This window comes from Canis lupus, chromosome 6, assembly GCF_003254725.2.
Source record: "Canis lupus dingo isolate Sandy chromosome 6, ASM325472v2, whole genome shotgun sequence".
Taxonomy (NCBI): Eukaryota; Metazoa; Chordata; class Mammalia; order Carnivora; family Canidae; genus Canis; species Canis lupus.
Genome location: NC_064248.1, coordinates 3,451,235 through 3,472,279, shown reverse-complemented (window position 1 = coordinate 3,472,279; position 21,045 = coordinate 3,451,235). Strand labels below are relative to the sequence as shown.

Sequence of the window (21,045 nt, the reverse complement as noted above, 5' to 3'; positions counted from 1 at the left end):
TTTTGCTTTACTTATCCCAGTTGACATCTCCAAACCTGCTGTGACTTGAAGCACCACTGCTCTGGTGGTCCTCTCCTATGCCTCACTGACAATCTGTGTGTGAGGCAGGTCAGCCTTTGGAGATTAGCGCATTCACTTTAGAGGGAGGGATGGTTTTACCCGGAGACTGTTAGAAGTCAATTCAGGAGGGACCAGACCAGACGTGTGGTGGCAGGAGGGGTTTCCGCTCCGGTCCTTATAACCACTTGGTTAATACCGAGCTGGACACTGAAGTAGATGCTTGTTCTCCAGTTACAGAGTTCCCAGCTGGCAGATTCTCGCTGGGATTCCGTTTTGTTGGCTGCTGCTGTTTGTTGTGCCCACACTGATTTTTGCGGCATCTTGTTCCAGGCTCTTGAGTCTTTTCCAAGCAGGGGAGTTAGCTCAATCCTTTGCCCTCCCTTTCTTTTCTCCTTTTGGATATTCCATGGCTGTTAGGGAAGGACTTCCTATGAAATAAGATGAGGGCAAGAAAGTAGCATGCCTTAAAAAAAAAAAAAAAAAAAGAAAGTAGCATGCCTGTGGCATAAAAATGCTGTTAGCAAGCTTGAGGCATATCAGAGAGATTGGTCCTGAGTGTAACGTTTACTGCCTTTCTGCTTTTGAACTGTTTTTTTTTTTTTTTTTTTTTTTTTCCCTTTGCTGTTTCTGAGGTCTGGGATTTATCCTGAATTTAAGAATGGACTGTTTTTGATCATTTGAATAGGTATCACCATTCAGTAGGGAATACATGTGCACATTGAGATATCCCTTAAAGCCAATTTGTAGTATAAGTCATTTGAAATGATTTCTTTAGTCAGTAATGCATTTCTACTTCACATTCTCTGCCTGGATTTATGCACTCATCTCCTGTTTTACCAGGTGATTTGCTTTTATTATGCTGCTATGATAGCCCCCTCCCACCTTTAACTACTACCCCCAGATACTTGTACTTGTTTTCCAGTATGAGTAGGCATTAAACCTCCCAAAATGGCATCAAGTGCCAGCACACAAGGTTGGAAAGAAGGGGAGCCCCGAGTCCAGGAAAATTTCCCTGCCTGCTTGGTCAGGCTATTGTACAAAAGATTATGTGGTTCTTTAACATTAGTTTTGGAGAGACTCAGATGAGTGATTAAAGTCTTAATGAGAAATCAGTGCTCAGCTACCAGGTAGAAAAGTCTAAAGTCTGGGCATGTTCTTTCCTCTTACAACTTGGGAGTAGCTAGCCTGAGAAGACACTCTTTTTCAAGGTCCAGCTCTCTCTTTGGTGAGAAGAAGGGGTAGATGAGACAGTCTTCAGCTATGCTGGATTACATCAGTTCAGAGAGTTTTGGTTTACCTTGCCTTTTCCTACTTGGGATTTGCTCCTGTTTTTCTTTTGGGGTGTGAGGGGCTTGACTAAAGGGCTTCCAGCCTTAAGCTCTGAAGGGTGGCATCAGCAAGACATGTTTTGATTCTACATAACTCTTATTTCATTAAGGGGAAATGAGCCAACTGGTTGACTCAGAATAATGCCAAGGGGAACTGGGGAGTTGTTACTTGTAAATGCAAAGGAAGAAAGGAACAGATACTGGGAGGCAGTGGCATGATGAACAGCTGTTGCCTTCAGAGAATAGAGGCTGGTCTTCCTATGATTCTCTCTAACCATGGAGGAGGTAGAGGGAGGAGGCTTGTGGCTTGTTGGAGTTGAAGTCAACATTCTACTCGTTTAATTTACTAATTAATTTCACAACCATCTCTTGTGTTTCTACTCTGTGCTGGGTACTATTCTAGGTACGAAGGATGCAGTGGTAAACAAAAGGTCTTTGTCCTCCTGATACTTAAATTCTTTTGAGGAGTGGTGGTGAAGGCAAACTTAAAATGATGGTGGTGGTGATAAATGATATGAAAGGAAAAAAAAAACAGAAAAAAAATGGGGTAGGGAGCTTTTTCAGTAAGCATAGTCATGGAAGGCCTTCTCAAAAATGACCATAAAATAACTGACCATTAAAAAATACAGAATTTTTATTACCTAAAATATTTTAGACATTTCAGTTGTTAAAGTTATTAGGGATGTTAGCATGCATTGAAACTTTTTTTTTTTAAAGATTTTATTTATTTATTATGAGAGACAACAGAGAGAGAGAGAGAGAGAGAGAGAGAGAGAGGCAGAGACACAGGCAGAGGGAGAAGTAGGCTCCGTGCAGGGAGCCTGATGTGGGACTTGATCCTAGGATGCTAGGAACACGCCCTGGGCCGAAGGCAGGAGCTAAACCGCTGAGCCACTCAGGTGTCCTGCATTGAAACTTAAAAAAAAAAAAAAAAGTTATTTATAATCACTACACCCAATGTGGGACTCCAGCTCACAGCACTAAGATCAAGAGTCACCTACTCTACCAACTGAGCCAACGAGGTGTCCCGTTGCATGAACAGAAACTTAAAGGATTTGTTTTCTATATAGTGTTGAGGGTGTTTTAAGGACACATCTTCCCTTCTTGTCCCTGGATGTGTTGCCTTTGTTAGCTGGATTAGAATTCATCATTTAGTTGCTTTTAGTGTAGATTAGGTTAAGACGGTCTAAGATTTTTAGGGTGTACTTTTCATGAAATTGTTTTATGTGATTGAGAGGTGTCTTCTTACCCCAAATAGATGTTCACCAGGTTTTGTTGTTGTCATTGTTGTTTTATTTTTATTTATTTTTACTTTTTAAAAAATTTTATTTATTTATTCATGAGAGAGACAGGATAGCAGAGACCCAGGCAGAGGGAGAAGTAGGCTCCATGTAGGGAGTCTGATGAGGGACTCGGTCCCAGGACCCCGGGATCACAACCTGAGCCAAAGGCAGACACTCAACCACTGAGCCACCAGATGCCCCTGTTGTTTTGTTTTAGGTGGTGATAAGTAACTTTTGGGGATCTGAAATGAAATGAAGGATAAACAGTACCTAAACAAAGAATCCCTTCTCAAGAGTGGAGTGCCAACAGCCAGAGATGTAACTCAAGTGTCTGGTTAACATAACCCAGTGCAGTTGCTTTTCACTTTCAGAGGATGGAATGGTGGGGTGTAGTTCCTGGACTACTCTGATAAACAGGAGTTATATTTTCTGTCATTTCCTCTGAAAGGACAGTCTTATATGGAAAGAGAACCCACAGTTGTCATAGCCTTCCTGAAGGCTGGGCTCTTTGCTATTGGATCACATCTAATTATGTCTGTTCCACAAGATACCCTATCACAGTGGTTTTTAAAACAGCATTTCTTAATCCATTAGTGTGTGACAGGAAGTATGTTTTTTAAAAAGTGGAATCAAATAAGTGCTATCAGAGTATTTTACACTTAGTAAGAGTATGTATTGTTTCCAGAAACTTTTGTTTCAGATATGTGTGTGTATGTACCAGATCCTGACAATAATGTATTTTTATTTAATGTATTTTTATTATGTATTTTATTTTTATTCAATCTTTAAAAAGATTGAAAAACAAGTGTGTATGGTGCTTGGGTGGTGCGGTTGTCTGAATCTTGATTTTGGCTCAGGTTGTGGTCTTAGGGCCATGGGATTGAGCCTGCGTTGGGCTCCCATGTTGGGCACGGAGCCTGCTTAGATTCTCTCTCTCCCTCTCCCTCCTGCCCCCACCCCTGCCCCACATTTGCTCATACTCTTTCTAAAAAAATAAATAAGTAAAAAGTTTGAAAAACATAAACCTGTGAGATAAGTGTTGGTATGGTATCCTTAGATAGATGGGGAACTAAGATTGTGAGGACACTGCCTAGAATCAGAGAAAAATTTGAACTCTGTTCCTTCTGGCTTTCCACATTGGATTTAGGACATGGCAATTAAAATTTCACAGGACTTTCCATTTCTTTTTTTTTTTTTTTTTTTTTTTTTTTTTTTTGGACTTTCCATTTCTGATGATTTTATAGGATTTTGGAATTCACAGATATACTGTCTTTCTCCTGAACATGGTTTTAAAATCAGATTACCAGGCCCAAATTTGATTGGTTTCTCAAAACATCTCAATGTAGTCTATTTCTGGAGAAGGGAAAAGAAAGATGTGCCTAGTTACTTTTCTTTATTAACAAACAAGGAAAATCTAGAAGCTCTTTCCTCTTCACAGAAAGGCAGCCTAGTTTTATTCAAGAGGAGAAACTAACTGGAAGCAGCAGCCGGCTGTCTCTCTAAAGCATTCAGGAGAATTTGCTGTTGCTGAGAGCAGTTTTGGTGTGGTGAGTGGGTAGACATAGCACGAGGAGTCCACCACCTTGCTTAAAATGTTTTGGTTTTCACTAGTCAGGCATCGACTCATTTTTACATCGACTCACTAATGTTTAATATAGTAACTACTGTTTTAACATTTGTCACCAGTCTTAACCCACGGGAAAGCCTAGCCTCCTGGGAAAGAGGTGGAACTTTCACTGCTCTTTTAGGCAGCTATTTTGGCCTTACAGAACAGACTTTTTAGAGAGGCATTATTTTCCCTGGCATTCCTTCCCTCTTGCCTGTAGTCACTCTTGAATGAATTCCTGATTGGGCCAGCTAGACTTTTTCTTTTTTGCACAGAAGAAATCGCTCTTGCTGAGGATGGCAGAAAAGCATAGTGAAAACCTGCTGCCCACTTCCTTATCTGCCTCTCTATTTTGCTACCCCACTCCAAACCAACCCCCAATAAAAAGTGACCTTTTGGCCCAGGGCCCTATCTGAGTGTTTTGTGTGGCAGAGCTGTCTCTGGCTGACTCCCAGGATTGTTAATGACTTCCTCCTCTGTCTCTAAATAATTGCTTGAAAAGACAGCTGTGGAGAGACATTGCCCCCAGCTTGCAGGCTCATTAATTCCAGCCATATGGAAGAGGGTGCAAAGGAAGAAGATGGAAGTTACATTGCTAAGAGTAGCAGATTGGGAAAAACAAAACTAGAGGCTTCAGGGGAAGAGTGGCATAACCTTGGTGGAGATTAGACTTGGCATTGGTGAGGTTTGAGCGGACTTCAAACTAAGGAAACTTCTGCATTAAATACCAAATACGGGGAAACAAAGTGAGAAATGTCTTGGTTTCTAAGTCCTTCCAGTTGGGTTCCTCTGATGTTTGAGTATAACTAAGCTTGTAGAATACTTGATTTTGTGCAACTCTTCAAGAACAGGAGCATCCAGGTAAAATGGAAAGTCTGAGAAACTAAGAGGGAAGACGCCCACGAGATTCCCCAAAATCAACCATCGTGGACTTGACCATTCATAACTTTCACTTTTGTCTGTTCCCACAGTGGCCTTGAAGCTAGTTTCAGAAAAGAAACTTCCATAGCATGCTCCTTTAAGAAGAAGAATATTAATCAAAATATGCATAGACAGAAGGATGGTCAAATATAGCTAGGGAACAGATATTCTAATTAGCTGTTTGATTCAGCTTTTAGCATCTAACATGCAGGCTTATAAAAGAAACAGGGGAGGGCACTTGATTTTTATTTTTCAAGAACCAGGTTTGCCCGGTTACCGATTTTTATTTTTCAAAAACCAGGAAACAGACAAGGTTTCTAAGAAGGTGCAAACTCTTTCCTAAAAAACAAATTATAAAAGAGGTTTATGTAGGCCTTTAGACAAAGGGCCGTAAACCAGATGAATATAGAATGCCATCAGCAGAGTTTTTCAAGATGCAGAGCTCTTTGTGTGGCTGACTTCTTGGAGTCTAATTCATGCGCACCAAAGATGCAGCTTTAAGACCATTTCCCAAAGTGCATGCAGCTAAGAAGCATGTCAAGTTTGCCTGTGTAGTTTTGCAAGTTTTCCTGTAATGTATGTGATTTTAACCTGAAAAACAGATAGGTAATTCCTGCTAAAACAGTGGTTTTCAAACTTTGATACATATTAGAATTACTTGAAGCACTTATAAAAGTATCTGTGCCCAGGTTGTATCCTAGACTGATGAAGTCAGAATTTCAGTGTGGGCCCTAGGCATCCATAGTTTGTGAAGATGATTGCAATGGTTACATACGTTTGAGAACCAGAGCATTAGATGATCTTTAGTGAATGTTAATTCCCCCAGCTGCATTTCTCAAAGGTACAGATACTCCTTGAATGTTGAACACCCTTATTCCATGCTGTTGATTTAAGGGAGTCTGTGTAGCTTCCATTAACATTCTCTTAGGAACTTTGAAACCTGTATTTATGCTGGGGCCACCACATATTTCTTGACCTGTAGGAGTGTTTGAATCAGAACCAAAGTTTTTATTGTGAAGCAGCTTAGGATCATCAGCCTTAGCCAAGCTCATCATCATGGCTGTTGGATAATATAGGAAGTCAGATGACATAGGGAGTAAACTTTTCACAGCCATAGGTCACATGCATAAGGGTGCATTAAGATCACTTTTGGAGCTCAGAATTCTTTCTAGTGCTGGATGGGCTGTTGTCTTGGGAGAATGCCATCTATCTCTCGCTAGTGAGATAAGGAGAGGTTTATACATTCTCTGGTTCTTTTTTGAAGTTAAAAACACCCACCATTGTCAGATTTAATATCTGACCTCTCTGAGCCTTTGCAAAGTTTTTTTTTTCCTTTTTTTTTTTTAAGATTTCATTTATTTATGAGAGACACAGAGAGAGAGAGGCAGAGACATAGGTGGAGGGAGAAGCAGGCTCCACACATGGAGCCTGATGTGGGACTTGATCCCGGGACTCCAGGATCATGCCCTGGGCTGAAGGCGGTGCTAAGCTGATGAGCCACCCGGGCTGCCCGACCCTTTGCAAAGTTGATAAGATAGACAGTGGGTTTGTTTAATAGGATTAGTTATTTTAATTTAGAAGAACTGAAGAAGAAGAACTGAATATATCTCAAGGGGTTGTAACATCAGAGGATCATTGTTTTATGTAATCTGGATTTTATCAAACTCCAAATTATGTGTCTTTGAATATACATTATGTGGTATAGTGGTAGTGTGTCAGTGAGAGGGAGAGAATATGAATGAGAATTATACTAAACTGAACCGTAATGAAAGCATATAGTAGGAACCATATGGTAATAGTATTGTGGTTAAGAGCCACTTCTAGGTTTTTATGGCGTTGGGCAGGTTGTAACTCTGCTCCTCAGTTGCTCACCTGAGAAATAATAATACCTGCCTTTTAGTATTTTTTTTTTAAGATTTTGTTTATTTATTCATGAGAGATACAGAAAGAGAGAGAAAGGCAGAGACACACAGGCAGAGGGAGAAGCAGGCTCCATGCAGAGAGCCCGATGCAGGACTCGATCCTGGGATTCCAGGATCATGCCCTGGGCCAAAGGCAGGCGCCAAACCGCTGAGCCACCCAGGGATCCCTTAGGATTGTTTTAAAGATTAAATGAGATTGTTCACAAAGCACTTTGAACAGTGTCTAGCTCATAACCAGACTTATTTAACTACTTATTAGAACATAGTATTAACTTGTCCCACTAAAAACATTCTAGAACTGTAAAATCCAGATGATGCTTTCTTTTGTAAAGTCCATAGGGGAGGTGCTTTCACATCCCTAAATTACCTTTCCTTTTACTTAGAAGTTGTTCTAACCTAAATTCTTCACACTTTGAAGCTGAGTCTCACCTGAGATTGGTGGTATCTTGAGGACCAGCTGCGTTCCATCCTCACATAACTGAAACACAGTTATTCCTTCTCTGGGCTTGATTCTTATATTCTTACTGTCCAGGTGACTCCTTAGCCCCACAAATCTAAACCCACCCCAGCTTTTCCATTCTCTGTCCAGCACAGATCTGCTTGGAGCTAACTTGGATGGAAGGGTGACCTCATGGTTTCTGAAGCTATCTTTCAATTTATTATAACTCAGTCCTGGACATACTTCTTAAAAATAATGGCCCTAAATTGCTGACATCTTGTCATCGGCTCAGACTCCTAAATCTTTCTGTGCTCTCTAGACTGAAAGGGATCAGCTGGAGCAAGATGATTGTGCAGTCCTGCATTTACTGTGCTTGGCGAGTGACCTCCAATAGAGCTGTGTATTCTATCCAAGTAACATGGGTAATGATTACAGCGACAATGCTGCTATTGTGTCCAGAGGTTTGGGGCTGTAATTTCATAATGAAATTGAAAAACATGAGATTAAAAACCTGAATATAGCACAGTAATTATATTTAAGTATCACAAATCATCTCCCTGTATTTAGTTAGGTGTTGGAGATTTGGCCTCTCTTTGTGGAGTGTGGTCACGTCGTTTCATACATCTGCAAAATGGAAAGCTTGTAATTTATGGCTAAAATGTGGGAATTGCTTTCTCTTAATGGGAAGGTGACGAGAATGGTATTGAATTTGAAGGAGCAGGTTTGCTTCATTGACTAGAGTCAAGAAAGGAGGTTGTAGAACAGCTGCCAAGATAAAGAAATGTTTGGGTCTTTAAATAGTTTAGTTCCCAGATACTTAGACGTGACTACAGGTTCTCTCTTTAGAAATTAACAGATATAGGCTGGCCTGGAAAAGTGTCCAGGCCTTCGAATAAGCAATGTAGTTAAAGAGGTGTGACCCTACCTTACCTAAGTCAGGATTTCTAGAAGACTTAACTCTGGTTTGTTTCCCACAGGTAAGTAGTGCACTGTTGGTGCGTGGTCCATTCACTGCCTGAGAACTTGCATATACCTGCAGGTTCTTTAGTTTGGCTGAACCCCTGTTGAGGGTGGGGAATGTGTAGGTGGTAGCAGTTGGCAGCTATTCCTGGGGTATGAGGAGTAGAGAATTAGGTTCAGGGCTTGTCTTTAATACAAAGTTGGAGGGGAATGTGGTTTAAGACAAATGATATCTCCATCTACTTGATTCTAGGAAACATTGGGTATAAAATGATCAGAGAAGGAAGTTGTGAAAGGCATAATTATTGTTGTCAGTTATTTACTGATTATCTACCATGAGCCAAGCAAGTTTTGTTACGATTTTTAAACATCACAGTAGACACTGTTTTAAGAGGCATACTGTCCCTATATTGTCTCCTACGCCCCAAATAGTTTCTGTTAATACATGCACTACAGATCATCCCTTCTTTCCTAAAGCTTGCCTCCAAGATATGCTGTGAATCTGTAAGGATAACTGGATTATGTGAAATTTGGGCCACTGACTGTTGGTAAATGTATGACCTGTCAGTCACTGTTCAAATCACCTGGGGAGCTTGCTTGAACCTCTCCACTCCCAGGCTTCCTCAACGTCCCCTATCTGGAGATATTCTGGTTTAGTAGGTATGGTGGGAGGGCTTGTGGTCTAGGAATCTACATTTTGTACAATCACCCCCCGGGATTCCTATTTATAGTAGATTCTGAGAATCGTCACCATAGACCCTCAGTTTCAGAAGCAGGGCTGTTCCAGTCAGTGTATGTGATGTTAAAATTTGTTATTTTGAAACATGGACCTATTGTTTAGTCCACTGGTTAAGCCATCATCAGTATCTTTGGTAAAAACAACAGCTTGGACTGATTCCATTTCCTCTGGGTGTAAGGAAGACTGGCTTCTTTGCAGCTTTTCCCACCCTTATGGGTAGCAGATAGGGAAGAGGAAGGTCAAGACCTGATGTTTTCACTTCAGGCCTGCTAGTGAAGAGGTTGCCTACCTCCAGCAGTAAACTTGGGATTCACCAGGACTTGCAGTAGTTTCTGTTTCCACTGGAAACTCATTGAAAATTTTAGCACTACTCATGGTTTTGGCAAAGTAGAGAGAAACAGCAATTCAATTAAATTCATCAAACATTTATTGAGTAGTTGCTGAGGCTAAAGTGTTGTGCCAAGGGTAATGACATAGATAAGTAAGAACATAGTTTCCAGCCTCTATCCAAGAGGCTGTATTCTAATGGTGTAGTCAGACAAATTTAGCTGTAACCTGCCGCACGATAGGGTCTTCCAAAAAGTGAAGTCAAAGCACTTCTAGGAATGTCAGGGTAGAAAGAGTTCATTGTATTAGGCAAAAGCCTCCTTTGGGGAAATGGTTCAAGGTGGTGGCTTTCCTCCTTGCCTGTGCTTTAGAATTACATAGTGGGAGAGGGTTTTTGTTTGTTTGTTTGCTTTGTTTTCTTAAGATTTTATTTATTTATTTAAAAGCACACATGGGCGTGAGAGCGCGCGAGGGGAGGGGCAGAGAGAGAGAGAAAGAGGGAGAGAATCTCAAGCAGACTCCCCGCGTGCATGGAGCCTGACACAGGGCTTCATCTCAGGACTCCAAAATCAAGGAGTGGAAATCAAGAGTCAGTTAGTTAACTGACAGCCACCCAGGCTCTGCACATAGAGGAAATTTTAAAAAAATACTAGCATCCATCCAAATACTACCCCATAGCAATCAGATAAAAATTTCTGGAGTTTGGAGACGGGCACTCATGATTTTAAGAGATCTCAACAGGATCATCCTGTGCAGCCAAGGCTGAAAGCCACTGATGCAGAAGGATGAATGGGTTACCATTGAAAGGGGGATGGGTTGAGAAGGAAGGGCACTGGAGACATCAACAGAGGCCTAGAGGCAGGAAAATGAAAGCATTGGTTGGAGAATGCTACTCAGTGGGGTGCAGTGCTCTTGTAGCGAGTGGGGAGGGAAAACTATCCTGATGAGGTAAGACTGGATTAAAACATTGTGCCAAGGAATTGGGAGGCATCATGTTTTTGTACTGTCTTTAGAATCCTTTCTCACCTTATATGAAGATGGGGAATGAAGTGCCAAAAAGTTTGTGCTTTCCCAAGATAATAGTAAGTCCGGGTAGATAACAAGAGGCATGCCTCTCTTCAGAAGGCTCTTTGCCTTAGATCTTTTGTGCTTGTGCCATGCTTTACATGTTCTCTTGGCATCTGTTCTTTGGCAATTTTCTTCCGTAAAAGAACACCAAAGATAAGGTAGGGTCAGAATAGCAAGAAGGTATTGATGTCAGGCAAGACTATGGCAATGTCTCTTATCCTTTTGTTTCACTCCTGTGAGGATGGTGTGGGAGAATTGCTGGCTGTACTGGGGACAGATGTTTGCAAGTCCAAGTGTGTATGTTTCTGTGTGTGCTTTTGCAGCTGCATCCGTTTTGTGTCTGATTCCACTGAGGACTGGTGCTTTATCTGCTTATTACTATTTCCAGGAAGTTAATTTGCAGGTGCTATAAATATGCATGGTTCATATACTTCATTTATTCTTTCTTTCTTGAAGCTTCTCTCTCCTCTGTACCTTTCATTTGTATGTTTGGTGCGTGTGTGCGTGCATACGTGTGTGTGTGTGTGTGTGTGTGTTTAATGTCATTATTTTGATAGTAACAATAAAGGTAAAGCCATTCAATCATGCAGGATTCTTGAAAAGTGCTTTAAGCAGGTGCAACTGAGCGGCTTATGGGGAGGTCCACGGATCAGGGTTTTCTGTCTTTGTTACAGGTAGAAAAACCAGCAGCGTTCAGGAGAGAGCTGATTTTCTTCATTACTAGTGTGGAGACTATGCATTCACAAACAAACCTTAAAGTAGTTCATAAAATGGGGCCACCCATGTTTACCAATCTGTTACTATATTTAGCTCTCCACCCGTCCATTTACTCACTTGTACATCTACCTAGCCATTCACCTGTCCCTTTAGAAAAGGTGGTACAGGTTCTGGAGCCTATCTGCCTGAGTTCAAATGGTGGCCCCTCTACTTGCTTAATCTCATTTTCTTTCTTCTTTAAAATGGGAATGGTAATAGTAACAACCTCACAGAGTTGTGATGATTAGGGATTAACATATGTAATGTGCTGAGGAAGTAGCTGGACATAGGAAGTTCTAATTTGCTGCTACTATTCTGGTAACCTTGGTATCATTAATCATTGCAAAGAAAATATAGTGATAAATACATTTGGTCCATTGACTTCCAGTTTTGTGATCTTAGAGTTCATTGAGGAGAAAAAAGGTTGGAAAGGGAGGTTTTCTGGATCACAGAGGCCCTTGATACCAGATTTTAGGATTAGTGGACAGTGAGAAGTCCCTCAGATTTTGGTCTTGGTGAAAGATGCATATCAGGAGGATATTTTTTATGATTTTGTGCAAAATAAATCATTTGCAGTATTAGAACAACAAGGAGGCTGTTTTAATGGTCCGAGGCACAGTAAAACAAGAAAATGAATGACAACAGAAATAGACACCAGCAGTTGAAGATAGGAGATTTTCTCTGATTACACTTGTTGATTCCATTTTGTCGATTCCACTTGACTTAAGAAAGGGAGATGGGAAATTAATTTGGAACCAAATATATTGGTGAATTAGTGCTCTCTGTCTTCATCTCCATCCTTGACGAGAGGGGAGCTTGTTACATAGATTTCATTACTAGGAGGTAGAGGATCTAGTGCCAGAACGCAGAGCTAGGTTCTTCTGTTCTGTGCTTTTACATGGCTCGTTATAGACAGGTCCCAATTAGCTCTTGAAGCATGACTGCCTGTTCTCTTCTCCACCTAATTACTGTGAGGAGCTTGGGTTCATGCACAAAGTTACCTTGATTAAACAGTAAGTTTATGGAGCTGTAAATGTTCCAATACTAATTTGAGAGAGTCCTTAAGACATTAACATTCGAGGTTTCTGTGGGTGGGCTGAGAACAGCCGCTGTGGATGGTTTCCAGATTCTGGGATATGACACCTTAAGTTTTCTACTCCTGTTCACATCTCCTCTTCAGCAGGCAGTAGACAATGTAGTGAGAAGATGTAACCTAACTAGAGATAGATAGACCAGACCAGAAGTTGAAGATAGGGATGAGTCTGCATGGTCCTGTAGTCTTTCCCAGAATTGGACATTTTTGTGGTGTAATCTGGAAGAAGAGAAACATTTATGGCCAAACCTCACTAAATCAAACAATTGTGAGGATGGTGCAGACCTATTTGCAGGGTAGTTAGAAAGAAATGCAGGTCTATTATTTGTAGTGACTTGAGCAAGGATAGTGAAGTGTTGCCTGGCAGAACTTTTTTTTGGAGATTGGCCTTCATGCATAATTAGGAATAGCAATCATTAATGGTATATTTGATTTTTCTCCTCTATCAATGGTGTGATTATGTCTATATGCTCTCATTTGCCCTGATATTAGAATCTATATGTTTGAGATAAAACTTGCCTCAGCCTAACTTGAGTCCAGATTGCCCTAGAAATTTTGAATTAATTTGAGTGCATCTGAATGTGGAGGATTTTTGATAGGGTGCAGTGGAATCACATGTGCAGATTGCCTAGTGCAGGGGATATTATTTCATTTTACTCCCTCTCTCCACTTTGAATGAGGGAAGTGCTAAGTTTTGAGTTTTGGGCTACTGTTCTGGCACCTTCATGTCCATAATGTAACCTTTTAGGGAAGATGTTCTTAGATCCAGAGATGATTGAGGGGGTGGGAGGTGGGAGGTGGGGAGGAGTATATTCGAGAGCCCAGGTGCCCTTGCTTTCTTGTTTGGAAATCAGTGGTTCTCAAAATGCCATATGCCTGAGAATCATCTAAGGGACTTCTTACAAGTTCAGCAATACACCCAACCTCACTCCCCTCTGCAAGGGATGGGGTCAGACTCTGTAGATCAAAGGAGCTGCTCTCTGGCAGAGATAGGTGCAAATCCTGAAACTGAGCCTGGACTACCTAGTGCCCACTCAGCATTCTTGGGCTGCCAAGAAGGCAGTGGTTCTCTCAGCATGGATGTGAAGCTCTTGCTTTTCTTTTTTGTCCTTTTAAATTCACACTAAAGAGAGTTTTAGATATGCAGCAAAGCAGGAAAGAAGACTGACCTTGCCTGTCTCCAGGGTCTTGCCAGAGATAAAGGAAGTGCTTGCACTTTGAGGCAGCTGGGGATTTGTGGTATTCCAGAAGACCTCAGCTCTCAAATGGGCTCTTGGCAGCCTCACTGATAATCACAGTGTGATGGCTACTAGGCTTCCTTATTTAAGAAGCTCTTAAATTTTCTTTTCTACACTATAAGGTTATGTCTTCACCAGCTCCTCAGATTTTTAAAAAAAGAAACAGAAGGAGGCAAAACAAATCCCAGAGCATTTTTTTTCCCTTTCTAAAGGTTACAAACATAAATCATATTTGAGAACAATGAATGGACCTTATTTTTTATCTTCAGTAAGCTAGGCCTCTGGCATCTTAAAAAGAATCTTTATTTTAGAAAGGAAAGAAACTGGTATAGTGGCTGGGCTAGTGCTCTGGGGATCAGGAGACCTGGCTTTGCCACCGGCTGCCTGGGGCTCCTTGGTCAGAACCAGTCTTGGCTTTGAGCCATTTTCCTTATCTATGAAATGTGGGGACCCTGAAGCTATTGTGGCTCTAATGTTTTATGATTCTAGTGATGGCCTCAATGCCTGCATGATAGTCATTTTCTAGATTTTGTCACCCTATTTCAAATTTGTAAAGTATAGCATGTGCCATCCATCTTTGCTCCATACAGGGTATCTTGTCATTAGTGCTTCATAAACTTGGTATGTCAGTATCGGAGGACCATCAGAGAATAAGGTTCACCTCTTCATTGTACATATGAGACAGATGATGTCCTCGTTGATTTTCCCCAAGCATGGGGCATAATTTGGGCTCTTTTCACCTTACAATTTGCCTTTCTCTCTAGTGTATTTTTTAGCCTTTCTCCTTTTAGTTCCCTATGCCTTTCATTTCCCCTCGGACACTGAAATATTCAGTTGCAGTTCTGGGCAAAAGTGCTCCTGTGGCCTCCAGATTTTTTTTTTTTAAATGTATTCCTTCTTGGGGATCCCTGGGTGGCGCAGCGGTTTGGCGCCTGCCTTTGGCCCAGGGCGTGATCTTGGAGACCCGGGATCGAATCCCACATTGGGCTCCTGGTGCATGGAGCCTGCTTCTCCCTCTGCCTATGTCTCTGCCTCTCTGTCTCTCTGTCTCTCTGTGACTATCATAAATAAATAAAAATAAATAAAAATAAAAAAAATAAAACTTAAAAAAAATAAATGTATTCCTTCTTGTAAAAAGAATATGATCATGCAGTGACAATATATATACATACTTTACAGATATATTAAGCTATTATATATGTAAATTATACATATAAAATATATATTAGAAGTTACAGAAGGATGATATGAGAAGTAACTAAAAAGAGAAGATGCAGTTTTTCCCCCTGTATCCCAGTGGATCAATTTATACCTTCCCTGGAGTGTGAACTTGTTTTTGAAGACTATTGATCCTAGACCATGGCAGGGTTAGAATTTAGACTGCTAGCTTTAGAATTTTCTGTGGCACTTGTTAAAAATACTAAGTCTGGAACATCAACCCAGACCAACCAAATGAGAATGTGTTGTTGTGAGACCTGGGAGTCTGCATTTTCAATCTGTTCTTCTGGTGCCCCTGAGGCCCAGCTAGTTTTGAGAACTATGGGTCCCTATAAATAGTAGATACATGAGACTGAGACTTTTGCTGACATGTCAAGGATTCTCAAGAGCCACCACTAAATTGGCAGATATCCAGTTAACACTTGGAAAAATCAGATTGGCATTTTTCATGTGAATTCCATCAGAGGGGCTACCAACTATATAGTCAGATATGGAATTTCTCAGAATTTGAAGACTTTCCAGGTGGTTTTTTGACTTGTAACTCTTAATATTTGCTTATTATGCCGTAGTTTTAGAAATTCTCATTAGAAATCTAAATATTATTGAAGATCTGAAGATAATGAAAGATGAGACATTTACCAAAATTTAAAGGTTATTGTTTTTAATGGCTTATATATCTCTAACCTTATGTTCAAAAGGATATTTCAGGATCTTGGTTATTAAGCATGTACTCTCTGAAACAGTCAAGTAAAATGAGTGTAAGTCAGATAAACGTGTACCAGGAAATTTGTTTCTAACTATTCATTCCAGGTCAGCATGCTCCCAGTCACCTTCTGGGTGTTAGGGTTATCTGTTCCTGGATCAGCTTTAGGAAAGCTCCTACTCAAGCTCTATGCAGCAAAAGACCATTTCAGAAAATGTGATAATTAAGATTCAGCAGCTAGAACAAGGCTGAATGAATAGGAATGGAGAGCATCAGGGAAAGTTAGGGGAGCAGTTAAGCTGAAGGGATGAGTAAGCCACAATTCTGTCTGGGATCATCAGCTCTATCACTAGGATAGAATCCCAAAGCCCCCCTTGCTCTTGGTGTCTTCTCCTACCCTTAGATTTGGGCAGGTTTCCCAAAACTAAGGTGAAACACACTGCTGGGGCAAGGTTATGCAGCTGCCCTTGCCCATATGCTTATTCTGCTTTGGTATTTAAAAAAAAAATTCTCACATCCTCACCAGCCTTAACTCTGTCTTTCAGTTTTTTTGGCAGTAAGTGTGCCAAAGGTCAGGAATTCTGGCAGAGTTTGATTCAGCCCTGCTCTCCTGATAGCAGCTAGCACAGGCCTTGGGGCATAGAAGCTCTTGACATGAATTGACTCAAGTTATTATGACTTAGGAGGCCCCACCTAATGGGCTCCCTGGCTACCTCTCCAACCACAAACAGGTCTCCCTGCTCTCTCCTCCCTGCACTGTTCCTGGAGAGCTGTGTTTTTGTTTCTGAGCCTTCTCATTTATTATATTTCATCTATTTGGAGTGCTTCCAGGCCCCCTTCCCTTTTTACTTGGCTAATGATTTATCTTGTAGAGAAATACGTATAAATGACTGGGCCTTTCACTTTTCCTAAACTAGGTAAGTATCCCTGCTCCATGCTTCCATGGTCTCCCCACTTCCTCTAGAAAAACTTTTATCTTAGTTTTTGGTCCTTGTTTATTGTTGTCCCCCCAGATTGTCTGCTTTACCAGGACAAGCATTCTAGTATTCTTGCTCATCACTGTTTCCTCATCGCTAAGCATAGGTGTGGGACATGGTAGTCATCAGTAAACATTTCTTGACTTTAATAAAGTCAATAATCTAATAAAACAATATATACCAGTTAATGGAGTGATTGGCAAGGATGTATTTGCCAATTCCAGTGGTGGTCATTAACATTGCTAGGGTTAACTGCCAGGTTCTGTGAGAACAAATTATTAAAAATAAACAGAACAGAAATGGAACCTAGGAGCAAAAGCTTTTCTGCGCCTTGTGATGCCTAGTGCTGGGCAAAGTTTCCTGCAAATAAAGCAAAATACCTTGATAGACTTATTTATATACTATTTATGTACTATATATATTTTTATATACTATATATTTATATACTGTATGTTTATATAGTATATACTATACATTATATACTATATTATTTATATACTATGGATTTATATACCTTGATGGGCTTATATATTATCAAATACATAAAAAAACAATAAATTGTTTACTACTTTATATATAGTCTGAAAAAACAGATATCAGTTCAAACATGCATTCATTCATTTATTGACTCACTTAACATTTGTTTTTTTTGTTTTGTTTTGTATGATACATGCCAGGCACTTCTAGATGCTCGGGATCCACAGTGAACAAAACTTTCAGCAATATCTGACCAGAGGGAACATGCATTCCAGTAGTGGGGACAGTCAGTAAAGCAGATAAATAAATAAAATACCTGGAATGTTAGAAGCTGGTGAAATGCCATGGAGGAAAAGGAAAGAGGGTAGGGGACTCAGGAAAAGCTGCAGTGTGTGTTTTGGGGGCGGCGAAGGGGCACAATTATAGATAAGTGGCCAAGAGAGGGGTCATTGAGAAGACAACACTTGGGTAACTGACCAACACAGTGTGAGGAAATGAGCAGAGTGAGTATCTGGGAGGTGTGAGGTGTGGAGGCAATGAAGTAGGATGGCATGCATGGCTTTTTGGAATGTACTCATGATCCTTCATGCTTATTACTTTAACCAGATCAGCAGGTTGGGACCAAAGTGTCCTGTTGTCTTAAAATCTGTAAATATTTCTTGTCTTTGGACACTTCCTCTGGCTAAGTCCTCATCCTGAATATTTATGTTAAGGGTATTACATTTATTTCTTCTTAAAATGTTAGTTTGATGGAAAAGGACCTACCAAAACCTTTCTTTTTCCTTTTGTGGGCCAGAAAATGTGCCGTGTTATCTGTACTTACCCTCTAAACTCTAGTCTGTGGTGGAACCACCTCTCTCAGAGCTGGTATTCCTTGAAGGCAGGGTATATTTCTTGTTTTAACTAGTTTATACAGGTCTTATCACCCTGTCCCCCTGCATGGGGACCTGATAACTTATTTTGGCTGATAATGGAAGGACTTTTCTGTCTACTTCTGTTCCCCTTGATGGCTTCCTTATCTGTTCTCCTGTAACACTGACTGTGAACTCATTTCATTACTTAATGAAATTTTATCTTATATTATTGCTTATTTTGTGCAGCCGTCTTATCTCTCCAACTAGGTAGGAACTTGCATATTCTTTCTGAACCTTACAGTACTGGCTTATAGTGGGTGTGCCATAGCATACATCACTGATTGCTCTTGGTCAAAGTGCTTGTCTCTTTTGGGTGAGTGAACCAACATCTAATTTTTCTAGTGTTCTCTTTTTATGGATTATAGTTTATATCTGGGGTTCTACTCTCCTTAGGACTTGGCCTGGGTATGCCACTGGAGGGCCCAAGGGAACAGTGCAATTACTTAGAGATAAATCCTTTGTGAATTCTTAAATATTCCAATGAAGCATCTTTGTATACTGGTTTTCTGCACATTGACAGTTCTTCAGAGAGTCATTTGTTGACTGTTCATGACATAAACATTGTAAATTAATTGCCCTTTTTAAATTTCATTGACATTTTCTTTCTCGATGGTAATTTTTGGTCACTCAGAGATAGTTGCTAACTCCAAGACAATTACTTTATTGCCTAATAAAAGTGAATGACAAAGCCAAGTTCAGTTGTAGGTGCTGGACTGGGCAGTTTCTAGCTCCTCCTACAACAGGCAAAATAATCAGATTTGTGTCTCAGCAGAATCATAAATGGCTATATTTCATGACTCTCCTTAGGAATTGCTTTGATTAGAATACTGTCCTGTTACTGAAACTGCTGATACACCATGCACTGTTTTCTGTTTGACAGTCTACTCTGAACGGCACCAACTGGGGATAACACTTGAATAGATGCTGCCACTTGTCACATGTGGTCACCCTCTGGAGGTTGTGCATGTGAATGTGACTGTAGGGGGCCATCTAGGATACCCACCAATATGCCACCAGTCACTGGGGTTGCTTCCTTATCATGACTTTGCTTTTCTGGAAACATTTCCTGTGCTGGTCAATGTCTGTTTCCTTTGCCCACCAAATAAAAGTCCCTTTAGTTTTAGATAGTTACAGAAAATATAAAGACTTGTAATAAAAAACAAACTAGTCTTCCCATACACAGTCAGTACCAGCTGTAAGCTAATTAAACTCAACAGGGAGAACTCTTAACACTGTGGCACACACTTTTCTCTTTGGGGCTTGTTAACATTTTTCAGAGCTCTTTAAATATTGTTTTCCAGTGATACCATATTAAACGGGGAAATAGAGGATGAGAAGTTGGGACTGTTGCAGCTTTATGGAGTGGAAACCCTAGCACACACACCCCATGTGAGTTTACTCTAGTTGGATTTTCACGAACAATAGTGGTATGGCAGGTGTCCCCCATGGGAAATCCAGGCAGTCAGCTCTCATTGTGTGAAATTGCCTATACCCTTGATGTTGAATTGGAGCTCATAATTGGCTTCTCTAGCAGGTCAGAGAATCACCTCCCTTGGTTCCCTGTTTGGCTCTGGTACTGAATTTCGGGTGCATTTGGAGTGTCATCTTTGTCCCTACTTTTCAAGAGTCACTGAAGAGTTGCTATGATTATAAATCCTGTAATGCCTTTGATGAAAAGTAAAATCATATGAGCTTATTAACCCAGACTTTGCTTTCTCATTTTCCTGATCTATTAGTTTCTAGCCCCTGTTGTGAGCCAAAATACAGGATCATGGACTCACAGTTATATTGATAGTAACAGACCTGGGTTGTTGTCAAGAATTGTGCAGATTGGGGCACCGGGGTGGCTCAATTGGTTGGGCGTCTCCATTTGGCTTGGGTTGTGATCTTGGGGTTGTGGGATCAAGCACACAGTCTGCCTCCCCCTACTCCTACTCTCCCCCTACTCCTACTCTCCCCCTACACCTCTCTCCCTGCTCCTACTCTCTCCCTGCTCTGGCTCTTTCTTTGCTTGCTCTCTATCTCAGGTAAATAAATAAAATCTTAAAAAAAAGAATTGTGCAGGTTTTGTCATCACGTTTCTCATGTCCCAAATTGTGGCATTTCTGGGTTCTACCCCTTGACCTCAGATTCATGGTTCTCAAAGTGTGGCCCCCATCCAGTGATGTCAGCTTCACCAGGGAACTTGTTTGAAATGCAAATTTCAAGGCCCCATCTTGACTTTTTGAATCCGGAATCTTTGGGGATGGGGTAGGAGGAACACCTTTGTAAGCCTTCCCTGGATTCTGACACACACTCAAATTGAAGACTCGCTGCATAGGCAGGAGGTTGTTTTTTTCTTTTTTTTTTTTTTTTTTGGTCTCTTGAACTTGCTGCATTTGGTGTTCTAACTTTTATATAAGGGAGGACAGTAATGTCTCCCTTGAACTCTTTCTTGTCAGAGGAAAGATGATTGTCAGATGCAGAAGGCTGATGTCAGGATGGGCTGTGACCATGCCCCAGTGTGCAGTGTTCATAGCCTCAGTCCAGGGCCTTGTTGTGGAGACTTACGTAGGTAGCAGTCTTGGTAACAGGTAGATAAATCTACATATACAGTGAGGTTATGTAGCAAAACTTTCAAAAATCAACAATTTTATGTTTGTGCAAGCGTTTTGCTCAATGTTGGCATTTTTGAGATCAGACTTCATCTCTGCCCCTGCCTAGAAAATTGTATTTACTTTAGACAGACTGCCCTGGTGAAGGATAATCAGAACAAGGGGAAAAATACATGAAAAAGCAGACTTTCCTTGTACTTATTGTTCAGAAGGAAAAAAAATTCCAATGAGGAGTGAGAGACGCTTCATATTCTGAGTGAGACAAATAATCCCAGTAGGGTGGCACAAGACTAGAGGGCAGCTGAATGAGAATACCAAACAGTGTGGACTAGAATGTTTGTGGGGGAACAAGGCTATGAAAAATACACAAAGAAAATGAAAATTCTTCTGGAAGATTTTTGTAAACCTATGTAGAAAAGGAG

The 21,045-nt window shown here is 40.7% G+C and overlaps 1 protein-coding gene and 1 long non-coding RNA gene across 3 annotated transcripts in view; both read left to right on the top strand.

The window, feature by feature from the left end:
* AUTS2 (activator of transcription and developmental regulator AUTS2) overlaps window positions 1-21,045 on the top strand; it is a 1,134,993-nt gene that overhangs the window by 175,611 nt on the left and 938,337 nt on the right.
* The window catches only part of LOC112646106 (uncharacterized), a 71,025-nt gene continuing 64,633 nt past the window's right edge, over window positions 14,654-21,045 (top strand). For both annotated transcript variants that reach the window (XR_003127459.3, XR_004816872.2), the window contains exon 1: window positions 14,654-16,578. This is a non-coding gene — a long non-coding RNA (uncharacterized LOC112646106). The remainder of the gene's footprint in view (window positions 16,579-21,045) is intronic.